The sequence below is a fragment of the Dipodomys merriami genome, unplaced genomic scaffold, assembly GCF_024711535.1.
Source record: "Dipodomys merriami isolate MVZ:Mamm:240054 unplaced genomic scaffold, mDipMer1.0.p SCAF_1007, whole genome shotgun sequence".
NCBI classification, from domain to species: Eukaryota; Metazoa; Chordata; class Mammalia; order Rodentia; family Heteromyidae; genus Dipodomys; species Dipodomys merriami.
Window position 1 is genome coordinate 160,477 of NW_027202280.1, and position 20,097 is coordinate 180,573.

Consider the following 20,097-nt stretch of genomic DNA (forward strand, 5'->3'; position numbering starts at 1 on the left):
ATTATGGTGGGAAGCCAGCTCAGATAAGAGTGTCTGTGAGACTTTTATCTCCAATTAAACACCAAAAACCTGGAAGTTGTGCTGTGGTTCAAATAATGGAGTGCTAGACTTGAGCACAAAAGGTAAGCACCCAGGCCTTGAGTTCAAGCCCTAGGACCAACACAAACACACACACACATACACACACACACACTCACACACACACACACAGAGCTGTGCTGGCATGAGCTCTTCAGTCTTTTCTCCTTATGAGATTTTTTTCATTAATATTTACACAATATTTTATTATTTTCATTCAGGTGAAATCTTTCCTTAACTCTCTGAGTGGAGAAGAATTAGAGGCTCTAATATTTGAATTAGAACAACTCAGAAGCATTTTCCCTAGCAGAATTTTTTGAGGAAGAGGAAGAAGAGAAAAAAGGTAATATGAAAATTCAGAATCGGAGTGGGAAGATGCAATGTATTTATTATTACTAGAGTATTTATTATTACTAGGGTATTTATTATTATTATTATTATTATTATTATTATTATTATTACTAGATTATTTATTATTACTAGAGTGATTTGTGTGTTTGTGTGTGTGCACGCACAACACCTGTGCTGGTCCTGGGGCTTGAACTCAAGGTCTGCTTGCTGTCCCTGACCTTCTTTGCTTAAAGTTAGACCTTTAAGGACTTGAGCCACACCTCTACTTCCAGCTTTTTTTTGTGTGTGATTAGAGATAGGAGTCTCACGGAGTTTTCTTCCTACGCTGGCTTCCAACTATGATCCCCAGATCTCAGCTGCCTTAGTAGCAGTCTGACAGGGATAGCCACTGGTACCCTGCATCTCTCTCTTTTTTGCAGTAAGAATTTTCATGTAGAATTTTTTTTGCAACTTTCCCCCATCTAGGTGTTCAAACACGTCAGCCTCTTGCTTATGTCTTCTTTTTTTTTTCCCTGTCAGACTTCTCTTATCATCCCTCATACTGATATTGTTCATACACCCCTGCCAGTGATTACAGTTAAAGATTGCTTTTTCAGAGTTTGTCCTCAGTTTGGCTGATGTTTCTTTATATCTCTGGATACTTCATCTGTGCCTCATGACTTGTGGGATCCTTAATTCCATCTTGAATTGAGGCAGAAAAGTTGGTAGTACCTAAAACGTGAGTGGCACTCTTCCCCCTCCCTGCCTCCACAATTTAAAGCCTGTATCTCTTAGAAAATATGAATGTTGAAGCTGCTCATTTTTTATAGTAATTAGGTAATGTGGCAGTTAGTATAAAATGTAATTTCTGGACAAATGAATCTTAAGGGTTGTTTAATTTTAACATTTAATTAGATATATTTCTAAGACATATTCTCTGCTAATTGGCTATTTTAAGAAAGTGGAATCCAATGAACTAAGTTTTGTCTTTTTTTTAAAGCTGGTCCTAGGATTTGAACTCAGGGCTTGGATGTTGCCCTAAGCTTTTTTGCTCATGGGTAGTGCTCTACCACTTGAACCACTGCACCACTTCTGGCTTCTTCTGAGTAGTTTATTGGAGATAAGAGTCTCACAGACTTTTCTGTCTGGACTGGCTTTGACCCATGATCCTTAGATCTTAATTTCCTCAGTAGCTAGGATTACAAGCATGAGCCACCAGTGCCTAGCCCATTTGTAGTGTTTAAATGAACTATTTACTTTGCCATGGAATGACATTTTCACTCTGAAGTATACAAGTGGTCATAGAGACTAGAATTTTATTTGGTGAACATTTCTTAAAAGTGAATGAAATGAGCCTTTTCAATGAGAAAAGCAACGATGTATGAGTCATGATACACATTCAAACTAAGTTTCAATTTTGTAGAATGTATTTATTGCTCTGTTGAGCTTTGTAGCTTCCCAGTGCTGTTTACAGACTATGCTGATGAAATCTGTGTTGATAATAACAGCTATATTCATTGATTTCAGGACAGTTGGTCAGCATTTGGAAGATTTGTGTCACTCGGTGTGAGTATTTTCCCATTATTTAATGTGTGATGTTAGCAAATCATGTACAGGCAAAAGAAAAGAAAAGACTAACTGATTTTAATTTAATACATCCAAGCAGAAAATCTTATGGTATAGCTTCAGGCTCATTGCTATGTATCTCATTACAACTAAATTTTAAGAGATGACCACTAGTTGAGTTTTAGTGTAATATTAAGGAGTATGCCAGCATTAGCTTTATTGATAATCTGAGAAGGCAACTAAAATACTTCTTCCTTTTCTAACTAAGTGACTTTGTAAGGTAGTTTTTCTGCATATACTTGAAACAACATAACCCAACAGACAGTATAAAAGCAGATGAGAGAATACAGGTGTCTTTCATTAGGCTAAAGGATGAAGAGATTTATTAAAGATGTAAAACAATGGGACTATTCTGCTGAAATTTTACCTTTTTTGGAAAATACAGTGTTTTTCAATAAGCGTATATTAATAAGTAGTGTTTCTTTTCTTTCTTTTTGGTGAGTTGTGGGGAGTAAACTCTGGGCTTGGGTGCTGACCCTCAGCTCTTTAGCTCAGTGCTAGTATTCTACCACTTGAGCCACAGCGCCACTTACAACTTTTTCTGCTTATGTGGTGCTCAGTAATTGAACTCAAGGCCTCATGCATACAAGACAAACACTCTACCACTGAGCCACCTTCCCATCCCCAGTGTTTTTGTTCTTAAATTTACAAAACTACCATAAGCACTTGAGTTCTAAATTTTCTTTTGTTTGGGTTGTGAAACTAGGACTCAATACCTGATGCTTTGCTCATTACCTGAGTTCTACTTTTTAACATATCTGTCTGTTTCTCTTGTGTGTGTGCGTGCACATGCTAATGCATGTGTATCCCCTATTTTTTATTTAATTTATTTATTTTTGTGCCAGTCCTGGGGCTTGAATTCAGCACTTAGGCATTGATCCGGAGCTGCAGTCTACCACTTGAGTTATAGTTGTACTTCTGGGTTTGTTTTGTTTTGTTTTCTGAGTGGTTTATTGGAGATAAGAATCTCATTGACTTTCCTGCTCCAGCTACCTTTTAATAGCAATCTATAGATCTCAGTCTCCTGAGTGTGTAGCCAGGATTACTGGTGAGAGGCACCAGTTCCTGGCTCTACTTACATTTTTTTTTGTCGGTTGCGGGGCCTAAACTCTGGGTCTGGGCACTGTCCCTCAGCTCTTCAGCTCAAGGCTAGCGCTCTCTCACTTGAGCCACAGTGCCACCTCTGGCTTTTTCTACTTATGTGGTGCCGAGGAATCGAACCCAGGACCTCATGCATGCAAGGCAAGCACTCTACCACTGAGCCACCTTACCTTTTTAATTAGCTCTTTGGGAGCTCTCAAAATTTAAGAGTATTAAGAGGTCCTGAGACGAGCATGTTTGAGAGCTGCCAGATTAAAATTTTCCAAATGTCAGTGCTTTTAAAGATGGCTCTCTGTTTTACTTCTTTGAACTGTCAGTGTGCTTGCCACTGATATCTCTAAACCTCATTTGATTTTTTTCTATTTCTCATCAACTGTAAAATAACTAGTCTTCAAGTTTTCTACAAAGCAAATATTTCTCAGTGAGAAACTTTTCTTACTCCTTTAGTATGGATTTTATGCAGACTGGGACATTTTCTTTTTTGTTTGTTGTCTTCAGCATCGTGTTTAAGAAGTCAGACTAGACAATTGTATAACATCTTACTAATAAATGATTCCTTAGTCTATGTAAAAGCTTGATTCCTGATTAGAAAATGTTTTCTGACCAGGTACTGGTGGCTCACACCTGTAAACCTAGATACTCAGGAAACTGAGACCCCGGATGGGTTTAAAGCCAGCTCACCAGCAAAGTCTGTGAGACTCATCCCCAGGTAACTACCAAAAGCCCAAAATGGAGCTGTAGCTCAAGTGATAGAGTGTTAGATTTGAGCTGAAGAAGCTCAGGGACAGCACCCACACCCTGAGTTCATGCCCTAGGACTTGCACAAAAAAAGAAAAAAAGATTTTTTGAACATAAGTTCTTAATGTTCTTCTGAAGTATTGAGATGGCAGTTAACTATGATGGGCTTTGGAGTTATCCACTGAGTCAAAATAAAGATCTGTCTTTTACTAAAGCCATGTGACCTGTGATACTGAGCTCTTTTCTCATCTGTAAGGTAACCCAATCTAATTCCTTACAGGTTGTTAAAATAAGTACTAAATGAAATACTTTATTCAGAGGCTGGGAAGGTGTCTCAGTGGTAGAGTGCTTGCCTTGCATGCATGAGGCCTTGGGTTCGATTCCTCAGTACCACATAAGCAGAAAAAGCCAGAAGTGGCACTGTGGCTCAAGTGGTAGAGCACTAGCCTTGAGCTGAAGAGCTGAAGAGCTGAGGGACAGTGCCCAGGCCCAGAGTTCAGACCCCGAGACTGGCAAAAACAAAACAAAACAAAACAAAAATGAAATAATGTATTCAATAAGTGGCATAATAGTCATAAGCAAGGGATGGTAATTATTTTAATGATTCCAAAGATATAATAGATTAAAAAATCTGCTTTTTAGAAGTCTTAACTTAGGAAACACATAAAGCCATTGTGATGTGTTTAGATAGTTGCATTCTTTCTAATTAGTCCTCAATATGACAGTTGTGTTATTTATAAACTTTTTTTGTGCAATTAACTGCATTTGTTCATGTAATCAGCATCTGTTTGGTGTAGGAATGGGAATCCTGAACTTTAAATACCATTCAGAGGACTCTGAAGGATTTTCTAAACAGTTGGATTTTTGTCTAATATATTCACCAGAAATGACTCTGAAAAGAGACTCCTGCCCAACTCCTCTCACTCTGTGCCAGCCCTCCTCAGTGATATTTGTTGAGAATTCAGCAGTGATGTTGGCATTTAATGATATCTCAATGAAGTACTATAAAAACGGATGTAGCTGACGGGGGATAAATGTAGGAACCTGCTGTTGCGGTAGTGTTGGTCATCTTTTTCTATCAGCATTTTTGGACACAGTGGCAAGTGTCTGTGATCCTAACAATGACAGGAAGATGAAATCGGTAATTGTAGTTCAGGCATGCATCCAGGCAGGAAACCATACTCTCCCTGAAAATAGTCAAGGGAAAGCAGGGCCCAAGGCATGGCTCAGTGGTAGAGTGTCTGCTTACTAAGTTTGAGTGAGCTGAGCTCAAACCCCAGTACCATCATAACAAAGTAAAACAATGGTGGAAGATCACTACCAAATACTTTCCACAGAATTAAGTATATATTGGGCAGGATTGTGGCCCAGTATTAGGCTAGGGGTGTAACTCCATGGTACAGTACTTGCCTGAGGCTTTGCATTTGGTGACTGGCATTGAGATGAGGAGAAGTTGCATCGAAATTATGTAGGATGGTGCTGGTGGCTCACGACTATAATCAGCTACTCAGGAGGCTGAGACCTGGAGGATGGACGTTTAAAGCCAGCCAGGCAGAAAATTCTGTTTAGATCTATCTCCACTTAGCAAGAAAAAGACAGACTGGTGTTGTGGTTCAGATTAGTAAGACATCAGCTGAGTTCAAGCTGTGGTCCTGGCACCAAAAACAACAATAACAAAATAAATAAATAAAGGAATAAAGTGTGGGCTTTGGAGGGACTTTGGAAAAAGGAAGGACTCTCCCAAAATCGGAAGATGCATGCCTGAACTACAATTACCGATTTCATCTTCCTGTCATTGTTAGGATCACAGACACTTGCCACTGTGTCCAGCCTCTCTGTTGAGATGGAATCTCCTAAAATTTTCTGCCCATGCTGGGCTGGAACTGAGATCCTCTTAATTTTGGACTCTCACATTAGTGTTGGAGGATGAGCACATACTAATATAACAGGCTATGGCTGAGAAGGGATCTCACAAACTGTGCTGCCAAGGCTGACCTCAAATTATAATCCTCCATTCTCAACCTCTCAAATAGCTAGGTTTACAGGCATGAGCCACAGCAGTGACCTGCCTCATTTTGTTCACAACACTTACCAAAAAATAAGTTTATTAACACTCAAACATAATACATTGTATATCTGAACATTGTAAATTAAATGTATATATTGGAATATTATTTACATTCTAAGTACACACTAAATAATTTTTTAGAACAGAATGAGATAAATATAAGTGAAAAAAAATTCTGCATGCTATTGGATCATTTTGTCAATATTTTGTGATATAGGTATGTCATTATATTTTCAGATTAATTTCTTGCACCCAGTAGGATTTAGTTGGATGACAACCTACGAGTCAGGTTTTAGATTTTTATTCATATTAGGATATAGTTAAATGTTGTTTAAATGAGTTACATTGGTAAGGATGGTATTAATGAGATCAGCTTCACAATCCATCTTATACTTGGGATTGCTAAGTCATTTTAATTCTTTCTCTTAAATGCCAAGGGAGAGGCACAAATGAGCTATGATACATTCTTCCCGCCAATCCCGGGAAATTTTGGGGACAATGGTCAGATAAAGCAGTAACAATTTGCCCTTTAAGCTATAGACTGCTGATTAAAAAATATATAGATTCTAAAGGCTAAAACCTTAGGCTGGTCTCAAAGTGAGTGAATGGATAGGATTTATTTGTGTAAAGAGAGAAGGAATATTTCCTGACAGTATGTTTGGCTGTCTTGATTATAGTTTGCTCTTGACTTACCCATATGTTTGCATGTTTCTTCAGTGAGGTGTTCTGCTTTCCCATCATCAAGATAACATTTTCCTTAGCACCCTTCCAACATTAATCCTTTCTCCCGCTGATTTAAACATCACCTTGCTCACTTGGATCATGGATTATTCCCTCAATTTTACTTCCTTTTTTGTTCCTAGATTAGTGCTGATCAGTTCTCTACTCAGCCACTAAAATTATCTTCCTTTGATTTAAATTTGATCTTACTTGTCTCTGTTCTAAAAATCATTCAGTGGTTCCTCATCTCTTCGTTAGAATCTTTGGAATCTTACTAGGGTGTAAAGGCCCAGTCTTTGCTGGATCCTACTTTGTTGTTTTTTTCCTTTGTTTACATTAAATGCTGTGATCATACTAAACTTCCTGCTATGCTTTCACCCCCTAATCTTGGCACTCATTTTCTCTGCCTGAAACTCTTCCCATAACTTGAATTCCATTTTTTAAATTCTTTTTCTTTTCTTTTTTTCTGGTCCTGGGGCTTGAACTCAGGGCCTGGGTTCTGTTCCTGAGCCTCTTTGTGCTGAAGGCTAGTGCTCTACCATTTGTGCCACAGGGTCACTTCTGTCTCTTTCTGTTTGTGTGGTACTGAGGAATCAAACCCAGGGCTTCATGCATGCTAGGCAAACACTCTACTACTAAGCCACATTCCCAGCCCTGAATTCCATTTACTTTATACAATATCTGCTTCATACTCTCCATTCATTATTCTGTAATGTGACGCAAAGAGCATTGAGAGTGGAGGCCAAGGTTTAACTCCTAACCTTTGCTAAGAAATCTTGTGGAAATTCTTGACCTCTTCCAGCCTTCATTATCTTTATTGCCAACGTGTGATAATGCCCACCTCTCTTATAAGCCCATTAAGAACATCTATCGACATACTATACACAAAAAAATTCTATAAGCATGTCAGCCAAAGATGTTTGGTGTGGCAACTTTTGTGATGACAACAAGAATGATCCCAAGGAAGCATTTAGCTTCACTGCTCAGGTGACCTTCCTGAACCATCCAGGCCAAATCAGTGCTAACTATGCCTCTGTCCTGGATTGTCATTCAGCTTAAATTGCTTGCAAGTTTCCTGAGTGGAAAGAGAAACTTGAACAGAGATCTTGTAAGAAGTTGGAAGCTAGTCCTAAATTCCTGAAGTCTAGTGATGCTGTCATGGTTCATATGGTTCCAGCAAGCCTTGTGTATGTGGAGAGCTTCTCTGACTATCCTCCTTTGGGTCATCTTGCTGTTTGTGATAGGAGACAGTTGCTGTGTGGCATCAAAGCTGTGGACAATAAGTCTGCTGGAGCTGGCAAGGCCACAAAGTCTGCCCAGAAATCTCAGAAGGCCGAGTGATTATTATTATCCCTAACGCCTGTAGCTTCAGCTTAACCAGTGGTGGAAGAAAAGTCTCAGAAATGTTTGTCTTAATTGGGCATTTAAGTTTAATAGTAAAAGACTGGATAATGATAACAATGCATCATAAAAACTTGAGAAGGAAAGGAAAAAATTCTATAAGCACTCATATTCCATGCTCATTAAATTGTTATGCATACTTCTGCTGCATTCACTCCTCTTCCTTCTCACCTTTCTTGTGATCCTCAGCAGTTTTTCTGGAATGTTTTTCATGTAAAACTTTATTTTTTTTCATGGGATGAAGATTTTTCTGAAGAGATAACAGATGTTTTTACCAACACATCTCCTGCAAATCAGACAAACTGGCCAGGGTAAGTTATTACTTCTTGGTGATTGAGATTCATTTGTGACACTTCAGTGAATAAAAACTGAGATAGTAACCATTTACGATATGGAAGTAAGAGCGAAAGCCTTGCTCTTTGTTGGTGACTTGTGAGCTATGTGCATATCCAAGGTCAGAGTGGGCAGGGAGGTGCTATATCCAGAGAAATATTTAATACAACATATATTCCATTGCCTGCTCATGCACAGGACATGGGATGCTTTTTCCTTTTATCCCTATCTTTCCCAGGCTCAGGAGACATTCTGTAAACCAGTACGCCCCAGGCACACAATGCTCTCTGGACAGAGGGAACTGATATAATCAGGATGTCCTGTTTGCTCCTAAGTCCTAGGGTAAGGACCCTAATACTTGATCTTTTTGGTTGTTGTTGTTATTAGAAAATAAATTTTGTTATGGAATGTCTTGGGTAAAAGAAAGACATTCCTCAAGCAACAAAGTAGCAGAAAGTTCCAGGCCAGCCTGTTCTAGCAGGGTTATAACTCAAAAAGAAAAAAAAAACATAAAGAAATACATGTTTAAAATCTACTGAATGTAAGAAAAAAAGAGTACAGTTTCCTGTGAGTATATAATGTCAGAGAGTTTCCTGGAAACAGTAGCCTCTAAAATGGGATGATTTTTTTCTTTATAGGGAAATAGTAATAACATTTATTATTATAACCACAATTCAGTGACATTCAGTACATTTCCAGTATTGTAGAACCATCACCTTTATCTTATCCCAAACATATCCATCACCCTCGACAGAAATTTTGGGCCATTAAACCATTCATGCCTCTTTCCTTACCTCAACCCACAGTAGCCCTGAGTTATTTTCTGTGTCTGTGAACTTTCTTACTCTTGGTACTTTATTGTTGTAGTCTGAATGTTTGGATTTCCATAATTTTTCATATGGTAACACTTGATCTTTTATTCTTATCCCCTAATGTTTGCTTTCTCCATGAAACCCTCTCAGAACACTCCTCGGGAACTCATCTTCTGCAGTTCAAGTGCATCTCTTCACTATTCAATCTAGTATTGTTTAAAAATGGTCAAATTTAAGAAAAGTCATAAAAAGAATATAAACAGTATTTGTGTGCTTTTTATGAAAATTCACTATAGTTAACATTTTCCTTCTTTCGCTTAATCACTTATTTGTGTGTATGTTCTCTTTGTGGACATACATTTGAGATTAACTTGTATATATCATAGTCCTCTATTCCTACATATTTTAATCTTGCTCTCCTCAGGATAAAAATGTCCTGTTATTACATATCCACAGTAGTTACCGGCTTCAGTAAATTAATCACAATGCCATACTTTTGCTTAATCTTTGTCTATATTTCAGTCTTGACAATTGGCTCAATTCTGCCCTCTCATTTTTTTCTCCAGTACTAATACCAGTACATGATCATGAATTATATATAGTTGTGTATACTTGATCTCCTATAGTCTATAATAATTCTCTGCTTTTCCTTTATAACATTACTATTTTTAACAACACAAGCACCTGCTTCCATTTAGTAGCTAGGATTAGAGGTATGAGTGACTGCTGACTAGCAAATGTAGAGTTCTTGAGGGTTAAATTGTGTTATTTGTTTTTGTTTTTGTTTTTTACAAAGTATGAGGCCCATTGTAAAAATTGCTCAGTGTTGATGACCCTATATAAACTAGCTTATTATCCCAAATATACATGTAGATGTTCAATAAGCAGATATGTCTCTATATTTTTATACTAGGTAATTTGCTAGGTGCTAGGGAAGTAATGATGAGGACATAGAAAAATCACAAGAATAAAAGAAATCATGTTAATAAATATTTTTGAGGTCAATAATTCTCAATGTGGTCCCTATGTGGCAATTCTCAGAAGGCAGTTTTCAAATAATTGAAATTTCAAATAATTTCAAATTGAAATAGAGATACAGGATATAGCAGGGGCATTGGCCTGGTTGTCTGCACACTAAGGATGTAGGGAAATGTGCACTGGAGCATGTGGTTCTGGGAATAATTTTTTAATACTTTTGTTTACATTTTTTACCTTTTTTCTCCAGGCTAGCAGGCTTCATACCTTGAGCCACAGCTTAATTACTCACTTTCTTTTTTCTTTGTTCCTTTTTGCCGACCTTGGGGCTTGAACTCTTCTGCCTGGGCCCTGTCCCTGAGCTTCTTTTGCTCAAGGCTAACACTCTACCACTTCAGCCACAGCAGCACTTCCAGCTTTTTCTAAGTAGTCTATTATGTTTCTCGGACTTTCCTTCCTTGCATCAAACTGTGATCCATAGAACTCAGCCTCCTGAGTATGAGTAGCTAGGATTACTGGTGTGACCCTTTGGCACCTGGCTAGGTTTTTCTTATGTTTTGGTTCTGGACCTAGGGCTTGAACACAGGGCCTGGTCAGTGTTGTTTAGTTTTTGTTTTTTATTTAAAGCTGATAGTCTATTTGAGCCAAAGCTCACTTTCTGCCTTTTTGTTGTTGTTTTTATTCTTTGTGTTAATCCCAGGGCTTCAAAGTGGCCTGGCCAGTCTCCAGTCTCCATGCTTTCTCCCCCTCCGCCCCCCCCCCCAAGTTAGCAAGCACTACATCTTTAGCCAGTGCACAACTCTTCCTTTTTATTTTTGGTTGTTGTTTTTATTTCTTTGTATTTGGCTTTTATTTATTTATTTATTTTGGCTGGTCATTGGGCTTGAACTCTGGGCCTGGGTGCTATCCCTCAGCATTTCAGCTCCAGGTCCTCTACCATTTGAGCCACAGCACCACTTGCAGCTTTTTTTTCTGCTTATGTGATGTTGAGAAATCGAACCAGGGCCTCATGCATCCAAAGCAAGCAAGCCCTCTACCACTGAGCCACCTTCCCAGCCCTGGTTTTCATTTTTTATGGTGATCCTAGGGCTTGACCTGCCAGTCTTCTTGAGGTGTTGGGCTTTTTCCCCCCTCTAGGATGGAAGTTTTACAAGTTGAGCCATAGCTCATCTTTTTTTTTTTTTTTTGGTGGTTAATATTGTAAGGTCCGCTCCTGGATGGCAAGCAGACTCCACCCTCCTCACAGCAAAGTCTCCATCCAGTAACTGCATTACCTTGGGAACTGGGACACCTGGAAGAAGTCACATTTGCATCCACTGAGGTCATATCTGAATTTGATGTGGCCACACCTTTCTCTGCACGTACCCTAGGTAAGGCCTAGCCCAGGCCCAGACACTCTCTCTCTGCTCTCTCTCTGCTCTCTCTGCTCTCTCTGCTCTTTTCTAGCTCTTTCTTCTCTCATTCCTCTCTTTCCCAACTCTCTCTCATTCGAAGGCTTTTCCCAGCCAGGTGGAGTGCCAACCTTGCCTGGTCCCAGCAGGTCTACTGAATAAAACTAGTCCCTTACCTGAATAGCACATGCATGGTGCTGTTCTTACTCGGCTATCTCTTTTTTTAAAACCTAACAAGTGAGATAAGTGTCCTATGGCTCTAACTACTCAGGAGGCTGAGATCTGAGGACCTCAGTTGGAAGCCAGCCCAGACAGAAAAGTCCTTGTGAGACTCTTATGTCCAATTAAGCACTCAAAACCCAGAAGTGGCGCTATGGCACAAATGGTAGAGCACAAGGCTTGAGTACAAAGAGGCTCAGGGACAGCACAAAAGTCCTGAGTTCAAGCCCCACAACAGTCAAAAAATACAGAAAGAAAAAAAGTACTACAGGAAGCCAAGATGACTATCCAGACAGCTTGGTATTGGCATAAGAACAGACATCAGGACCAATGGAATAGAATTGAAAACCCAGAAATGAACCTACAGACCTATAGACATCTAATCTTCGATAAGGGAGCTAAAACAATAGAATGGAAGAAAGACAGCCTCTTCAGTAAATGGTGCTGCTAAAATTGGTTAACTACTTGTAGAAAACTAAAGCTAGATCCTTATATATCACCTTGCACCAGAATCAACTCCAAATGGATCAAAGACCTCGAAGTCAAAGTACACACTTTGAAAACATTACAGGATGGAATAGGAGAAACCCTAGGTCTCCTCGGCTCAGGCCAAAATTTTCTGAATAGAGACCCGGAAACACAACAAATCAAAGAAAGGTGGGACAAATGGGATTGCATGAAGTTGCAGAGCTTCTGCATGGCAAAGGACATAGCTAGCAAGATCAATAGAAAGCCCACGGATTGGGAGAAGATCTTCACTAGCCATACAACAGACAAGGGTCTCATATCTAAAATATACTTGGAACTCAAAAAATTAAATCCCCCAACAACAAATCCTCAAAGAAACAACTGCCCAATAAATAAGTGGGCTAAAGACTTAAAGAGAAACTTCTCTGAAGAAGAAAGAAGGATGGCCAATAGACACATGAAGAAATGCTCAACCTCCCTAGCCATAAAAGAAATGCAAATCAAAACAACATTGAGATACAACCTCACTCTAGTTAGAATGGCTAAAATCAAGAACTCTAACAACAACAGATGCTGGAGGGGATGTGGACAGAAGGAAACCTTACTTCATTGTTGGTGGGAATGTAAACTTGTTCAACCACTTTGGAAAGCAGTATGGAGGTTCCTCAAAAGACTTCACATAGAGATCCCCTATGACCCAGCAATCCCATTTTTGGGCATTTACCCAAATGTTTACAAACAAGACCACACTAAAGCTACTAGCACAACTATGTTTATTGCAGCATTATTTACCATAGCTAAGATATGCAACCAACCCAGATGCCCCTCAGTAGATGAATGGATCAAGAAAATGTCGTATATATACACAATGGAATTCTATGCCTCCATCAGAAAGAATGACATTGCCCCATTTGTTAGGAAATGGAAAAACGTGGAAAACATTATATTAAGTGAAGTAAGCCAGGCCCAAAGAAACATAGGTCCCATGGTTTCCCTTATTTGCAATATCTAGTATATGTATGAGTCAAGCGGAAAAGGTCAGATAATGTGATGTTAGGAAAATGAATCCTTAGATATGTATTCAAATGTTTTTTTTCCTTTCATGCATTTGTTTCTAACGCATTTATAAGATTATCTCTTTGTAGCTTTGTATGTCCCTCCCCCACAGTATAACCCTGCTTTTACTATATTTGATGTCAGTATAACTTGTGTAGGAGATGGGAAAAAACAAGTCGTTTAAGGATACAGGTAGACCTGTTGCAACAATGAGAAGTACAAATTGTCATGTCGAAAACGAGCTTTACAATGTTGGTGGGGGGGCTAGCGGGGAGGATTGGGTGGGCAGATGGGGGGGAGGCTGGGAAGGGATGTTAAGTGTAAACAAAGGAGGAGGCTGCAATGCTTGATAAGAAATGTACACATTAACCTGCCCATGTAATTGTAACCCCTCTGTACAGTGTGTTCACAAAAAAATAAAAATAAAATAAAATAAATAAATAAGGAAAAAAAAGAAAGTTGAGAGCCAAGGTTCAAAGCCATTCTAGGCATGAAAATCAATGAGACGTTTTTCACCAATTAACCAGCAACAGGTAGGAAGCAGTAGAGCTCTACCCTTGAGTAAAACTCAAGTTTTAGCCCAGGAGTAGCATAAATGAAAAGAATTCTCATTTACTTTCCTGCCCAGGCTGGATTCAAACCACAAATGCTCAGATTTCAGCTATTTGAGCAGGTAGGATTATAGGTGTGAACCATATTTTTAAAATCTTGAATTGGCTCTAATATTTTTGTCCTTCTTTTCATTAATTTATTATTCTTTTTCACTTTTTCATAAGTTTGGGTCATCCAGCTTATTATTAGGGCTGGCCACTGTTTCTGAGGTTTTTGTTTTGAAGTTTTTTTTTGTGGATTTTTGTCCCAACCTGCAGGACGTCAATGAGGGCGATGAACCTAAACGAGAAGGAATGAAGGGACAAGAGACATGAAGAATGACAGCAAGACAGGGATTCTGATCAAGCTGCAAATTTTTATTTTTCACACAGGGGTATTTATATGCTTGGAATAAGGAAGCTTTTAAATTGGCCATTAAGGAAGCTTTTTCATTGGCCATAGCAGCTGCAGGATGTTTGCGTAGGGCAGGGTGAAAGGGTGGTCATTAGCAGCTGCAGGATGTTTGCATAAGGCAGGATGAAAGGGTCGGATTTCTGAGAGTGGTTCTGTAAACTCAGCCACAAGATGTTCCAGTGAGATAGTCAAGCCTATCTTCATGTTGAGAGACTCCTTTTGGATCTCAACAGATTTTTTTTTTTGAGCTTGTTATAGTACTTGAACTCCAGGCCTGGTCATTATTCCTAATTTTTTCTCAAGACTAGTAGGCTTCCCACCTCAAGACAGTTCAAATTGTGGCTCTTTATGTATTTTTCTTTCTTTCTGCATTTATTTTAGGTGATGCTCTTATGGTTTGTACTCAGGACTTGGGCATTTTTTTTTTGAGTTTTTGTTGTTGCTGTATTTTTTTTTTCTTCATTGCTGGTCTTAGGGCTTGAACATAGGGCCTTAGCTTTTGCTAGTCATAAAATCAGGGCAGAGCCACTGTGTCTGAGGTTTTTCCCTTTTCTTTCTCAAGACTAGCAGTGTCTATGGCTTGAGCCACAGATAAAGTTCTGGCTTTATTTATTTATTTATTTATTTTCATTTTTGTTGCTAGGGCTTCAACTCATGACATGGCCACTCTCCTGAGGCTTGAAGTCAGGGCAGGGCCATTGTGAATGAAGCATTTTTTGTATTGTTTATTCTCAAGGTTAGCATACTTTAACAGCTTGAGCAACAGCTGCATGAATGGCTTTGTTTATATAATGTTCTCTACCACCCCCACCAGGCAAAAGTTGTAAAGTTCATTTTTGAAATAATTTCTTGTACATCTCATTGTTGCAATAGGTCTAGCTGTAACCCTATTTAAACAATTTGTTTTTTCCCTTCACCTTCACAAATTACCCCAACATCAAATACAGTGAAAATGTGGGAGTTATTTATTTATTTGGTTCTGGTCCTAGGGCTGGAACACAGGGAGTGGTGACTCTTCCTAAACCTGAAATCAGGGCAAGGTCACTGTGCTGGAGTCTCTCTCCCGTGTCCTGAGCAAGGCTGGCAGGCTCCAAAACTTAAGCCACATTTCAACATCTGGCTTTGTAAAACAAATTTGGTGATTCATAAGGGGTAAGTTTCTTATGGAGGAGCTGGGAAGTGGCTCAGTGGTAAAGTACTTGCCTTGAGCTGAAGAGCTAAGGGACACCATCCAGAGCTGGAGTTCATGCCCCACAACCCACAAAAACGAAAAAAGAAAAGAAAAAAAAAGCTGAGTGCCAGTGGCTTACACCTGTAATCCTAGCTACTCAGGAGGGTGAGATCTGAGGATTGCAGTTCAAAGCCAGACTGGGAAGGAAAGTCCATGAGACAATTATCTCCACTAAATCACCAGAAAACCAGAAGTGGCCCTGTGGCTCAAGTGGTAGAGCACTAGCCTTGAGCTGAAGAGCTTAGGGACAGTGTGCACGCCGAGTTCAAGCCCCATGACCAACCAAAAAAAAAGAAAGATTCTCATGGGAAGACAGGGACATTAGCCAGGTTCTAAAATCAGAGTATGGTGATTCGAAGCCAGCCAGGGCAGGAAAGTTTTTGAGACTCTCATCTCCAATTAATCACCAAGAGCATGGAAGTAGAATAGTTCTAGTCTTGTGCAAAACAGCACAAGTTCAGGCCCCAGGACTAGCACACATAAAACCTAGTGTCATGGAGCTTCCTGCCCAGGTTGACTATGAACCACAATCCTAAAATTTCAGCTTCCAAAGTAGCTAGGATTATAGGCATGAGCCACTACTTAAAAATATTTCATTGACTTCTCTCTTCTTCTTTTGCCTTCTTATTATATTGTTCATTTCGTGTGTGTGTGTGTGTGTGTGTGTGTGTGTGTGTGTGTGTGTGTGTGTGTGTGTGTGTGTGTCCTGGTGCTTGTTCTAGACCTTGAACTCTGGAGCCTAGCCACAGTCTCTGAATTTGTTTTACTTTTATTTTTAATGCTGTTTCTAGGCTTTGTATTCAGGGCCTAGTCCCTGTCCCTGAGTCATTCTTTTGTTGCTGGTGGTGGTGGTCCTAGGGCTTGAACATAGGGCCTGGTCACTTCCTGGGTTTGAAACCAGGGCAGGTCCACTGTGTATGAGGGTTTTTGTTGTTCGTTTTCCCTCAAAGCAAGCAGTCTCTGTGGCTTGAGCCACACAGATCAACTTCTGGATTCTTTTACTTTTTGGCAGTTCATGGAAGATAAAAATCTCATAGAATATAAGAGTACTGTATCAGCAACTGAAATCTGAGGATTGGGGTTGAAAGCCCGGGCAGGTAAGTCCGTAAAACTTATCTCCATTTCATCCCCCAAAGAAAGGAAGTGGTAGAATGCTACCTTTAAGAAAAAAGAATTTCTATTTCAAGCCCTGGGTTCAAGACCCCTACCTGATACATACTCACAAACTCGTAAGGGACTTTTCTGCCTGGGATGCCTTGGAACCCAGATCTTCAAATTCTGTCTTTTGTGTAGCTTGAGCTCCAGGTGTAAACCACCAATTCTCTTGGCTTTTGTGCTCATCTTCCACTCTGATTTTTATTTGTGTTTTGTATTTAATTGATTAATTATTAGTAGTCCTACCCTATGTATCTGGGCCTGGTCACTGTTATTTTGCTTTTTCATTCAAGGCTGTTGCTTTACCACTTGAACCACAGCTCTACTTCTGGCATTTTTGCTGGTTAGTTGGAGATTAGAGCCTCATGGAATTTCCTGCCCAGGTGGGCTTTTAACCACCATCCTGAGATTTCATGCTCCTAACTGGGATTACATGTCAGCCACCAAAAAGTGCCTGGCTCACTCAATTTTAATATTCTTTTTTTTTGTGGTTGGTCATGGGGCTTGAACTCTGGGTCTGGGCTCTGTCCCTCAGCTCTTCAGTTCAAAGCTAGCGCTCGACCACTTGAGCCACAGAGCCACTTCCAGCTTTTTTCTTTTTTGCTATATGGTGCTGAGGAATCAAACCCAGGGCCTCATGCATGCAAGGCAAGAGCTCTACCACTGAGCCAACTTCCCAGCCCTCAATTTTAATATTCTTAATAGGCTCTTACAGTCTTTTTATTCACATGATGATGATGATGATGATGATGATGATGATGATGATGATGATGATGATGATGTGCTGGTCATAGGTTTGAAATCAGGGCATGGGTGCTGTCCATGATCTTCCAGTTGAACCTCAGCTCAAGTCCTGGACTTTTCTTTATTTCTTTTTGCTTCTTTCTTGGTGGTTAATTTGAGAGAATTGTCTCATAAAAAACCTTGGCACTACTCAGAAGGTTGAAATCTGAGGATTGTGTTTTCAAGCCAGTCCTGACAAGAAAGTCCAAAACACCCTTTTCTTTTTCTTTTTGTTGTTGTTGTTGTAATGACAAAGGTGAGGTGCAGTGGAGTTGCAGTTTCATTAACAGGTAAAAAGGATGTTTGCTTTTGAGCAATAGCCTCCCAAAGTACACTGCCTCCTGACTAGGGATGGTCCACTGATGGTTAGAATGACTTGTCTTCCTTCTATGACCCTATTACCCTGGTAACCGATTGTTTACAAAGATGTGATCCTGACACCTTAGCAACATGAGAAGGGACAATATCATTCCTAGGTTGGGATGAAAACCAAGTGGATCCCCCCATTTGGTGTGCTGCCTCGCTCTGGGGGGCCAGGATGATAGTGCACCCTTCTGTGAAGAAGGAAAATGACTTGAACAATTCTGTACTCTTTGTTCATTTCTGACAGATGAGGGCTGTGGATAAATTCATGGACTCACCTAGGGACAAGCAGGGAATTTTCTAGGATCTCCATTGTGTCTAGGAAGGAAGGGCCTCAGGTTTTGCTGCAGAGAGATGCATCCTACAGTGCGGTTGCAGCAGCCCTGGCTTGCTCCAATGCCAGTGATTTCACAGATCAGCAATATACCTGGACCCAGGAAATGTCACCTTATGCAGATGAAATAACTCTCAGGACATCTGTCCTGATGACCATGGAAGCCTATGCCAGTGCAAGCGTTGGTGACACAATTCTGCTCATGTGGCTGGGAGTATGGAAGTGGCACAGGTGTGGATTTGAGGTGTTGGATAGCACACGTGGTGTATGCTTTCTGCTCTGCCCACCACATGAGTAAAGGCAATGCTGGATTCTGTCTGAATTTAACTGGGGTCTGAGGGACTGTGGATTTTCTGGGATGCCAAAACTCCCAGGGGGACATAGGTTGAGCTGGACTAGGTGAAAGGGAGTGAAGGAAACCTCCAGAAAGAAGGAAGTCTTGATTCTCTTTAAAAGTTCCTTTAATGCTTAAATTTTAATGAAAACGGGAAATAAATGGAAAAAGTGATTCTAGATCTCAGTTTCCTGAATAGCTAGCATAACAGGTGTGACACTAGTACCCAACTCACTCTTTTGTATCTATTGAGTTTATTAGGTTCTAGACACTGTAGCAAGGAAAAAAAGAAAAGCTTTGTTTTGAAGGTCTATGCCTTTGTGTGTGGGGTTGGGAGAGGGTAGGGAATGTATACACATAAATATGTTTAAATATATGATGGAAAAAATATATTGAGTGATGTGCTAGGGAGGAATGTTAGCAATTTGCAGTGATGTATGAGTTCAGAAAAGCCTCATGTGGTAAAGTGACTTAGAAGAGATCAAGGCAACTCATCCAGGCCCCAGAATCAGGTAGAGTCATGAGCTCGAAGTATGAGCACCTACACCTGGGTCCCCTCCCATTTCTGGAGTTCCCTCCATACAACTGGCCCCTCCCTCTCTCTGCCCAGACCCACCTGGACTCCCATCTACCTCACTTCCTTTTCCCTCAGATCCTCCTGCTACCAGGATAGTGATGGAGGTCATGTGCTCCCTCTTGGGGGAAATATCGCTTCTCTAATAAACCTTGTAATAATCTTTCTCCTTTGCCTTCCTGCTTCTGCATGGTCCCCTTGCATGGATTTTTGTCTAATCCTCTTACATTGGTCGCCCCTGTGGGGATAGGCTCCCCAGTGGGTTTGATCCTCCCTCCACTTCGGAAGGAGGTTCAACCAGCTTCCCTGGGACCTATGCTGAGATCCTATACGCCAGCCACCAGAGGACCACCAAGGTAACTTTCTCCTGACTGAGCGCTCTACCAGCCCATCCAACACTGCTAATTAAGTCCCACTCCAGGGTAAGTGAAAAGTTTATCTGAGGTCTGCGTTTCTGATTCTGATATCTCAGTGGTAAGGGTACCTGGGCCTCTGTGACTTACCGAGCCCCCCTTCCCCTCATCAGAGCCAAACCTTGGCCAAGTGCCAGGGGCCTACCTTGGCCCAAGGACCCCTCCTCCATGGCCCAAGGAATGCAAATGGACAAACATGAAGACATTCTCCACTGGCAGGGCCACCACCCCCTTTAGGAGCCAACCTGTACTGTGGAGAACACTCTAATATAGGCCCATGGCATCAGGTCCGTTACCATGGGAAGGACACTAAATTTCTTTACATTAAGGCCACCTGGGCCTTGGAGGGCTTCTGAGCCCCTTCAATCAAATTTTGCCCCAAATTTAAAACTCCACTTCTGCGAGTGCTTGGGCAGATAGCTCTGGCTCTCTCTCTCTCCCTCTCTCCCTCTCTTCCTCTCTCCCTCTCCCTCTTTCCCTCTCCCTTGCAACTGAAGGTAAAAGTATGGATGAGTTTAAGTTTAAACTCCTCCTCTGTGTACTGCTTTTGCAGTTTCCCCTCCTCTGCAGTCTCCCCTGTGAGGCCCTC

The 20,097-nt window shown here is 40.5% G+C and overlaps 1 long non-coding RNA gene across 6 annotated transcripts in view; it reads left to right on the forward strand.

Moving 5' to 3' along the window:
• The window catches only part of LOC138807139 (uncharacterized), a 40,588-nt gene that overhangs the window by 5,937 nt on the left and 14,554 nt on the right, over window positions 1-20,097 (forward strand). Inside the window, exons 4-10 of one of the 6 annotated variants that reach the window (XR_011366057.1) lie at window positions 300-421; window positions 1,936-1,974; window positions 8,307-8,373; window positions 8,634-8,737; window positions 11,388-11,552; window positions 15,311-15,473; window positions 16,565-16,649. This is a non-coding gene — a long non-coding RNA (uncharacterized lncRNA). Of the gene's footprint in view, window positions 1-299; window positions 422-1,935; window positions 1,975-8,306; window positions 8,374-8,633; window positions 8,738-9,357; window positions 9,444-11,387; window positions 11,553-14,185; window positions 15,128-15,310; window positions 15,474-16,564; window positions 16,650-20,097 lie in introns of those variants that run through there. The other 5 variants (XR_011366058.1, XR_011366060.1, XR_011366059.1 and 2 more) reach the window with 5 other exon arrangements.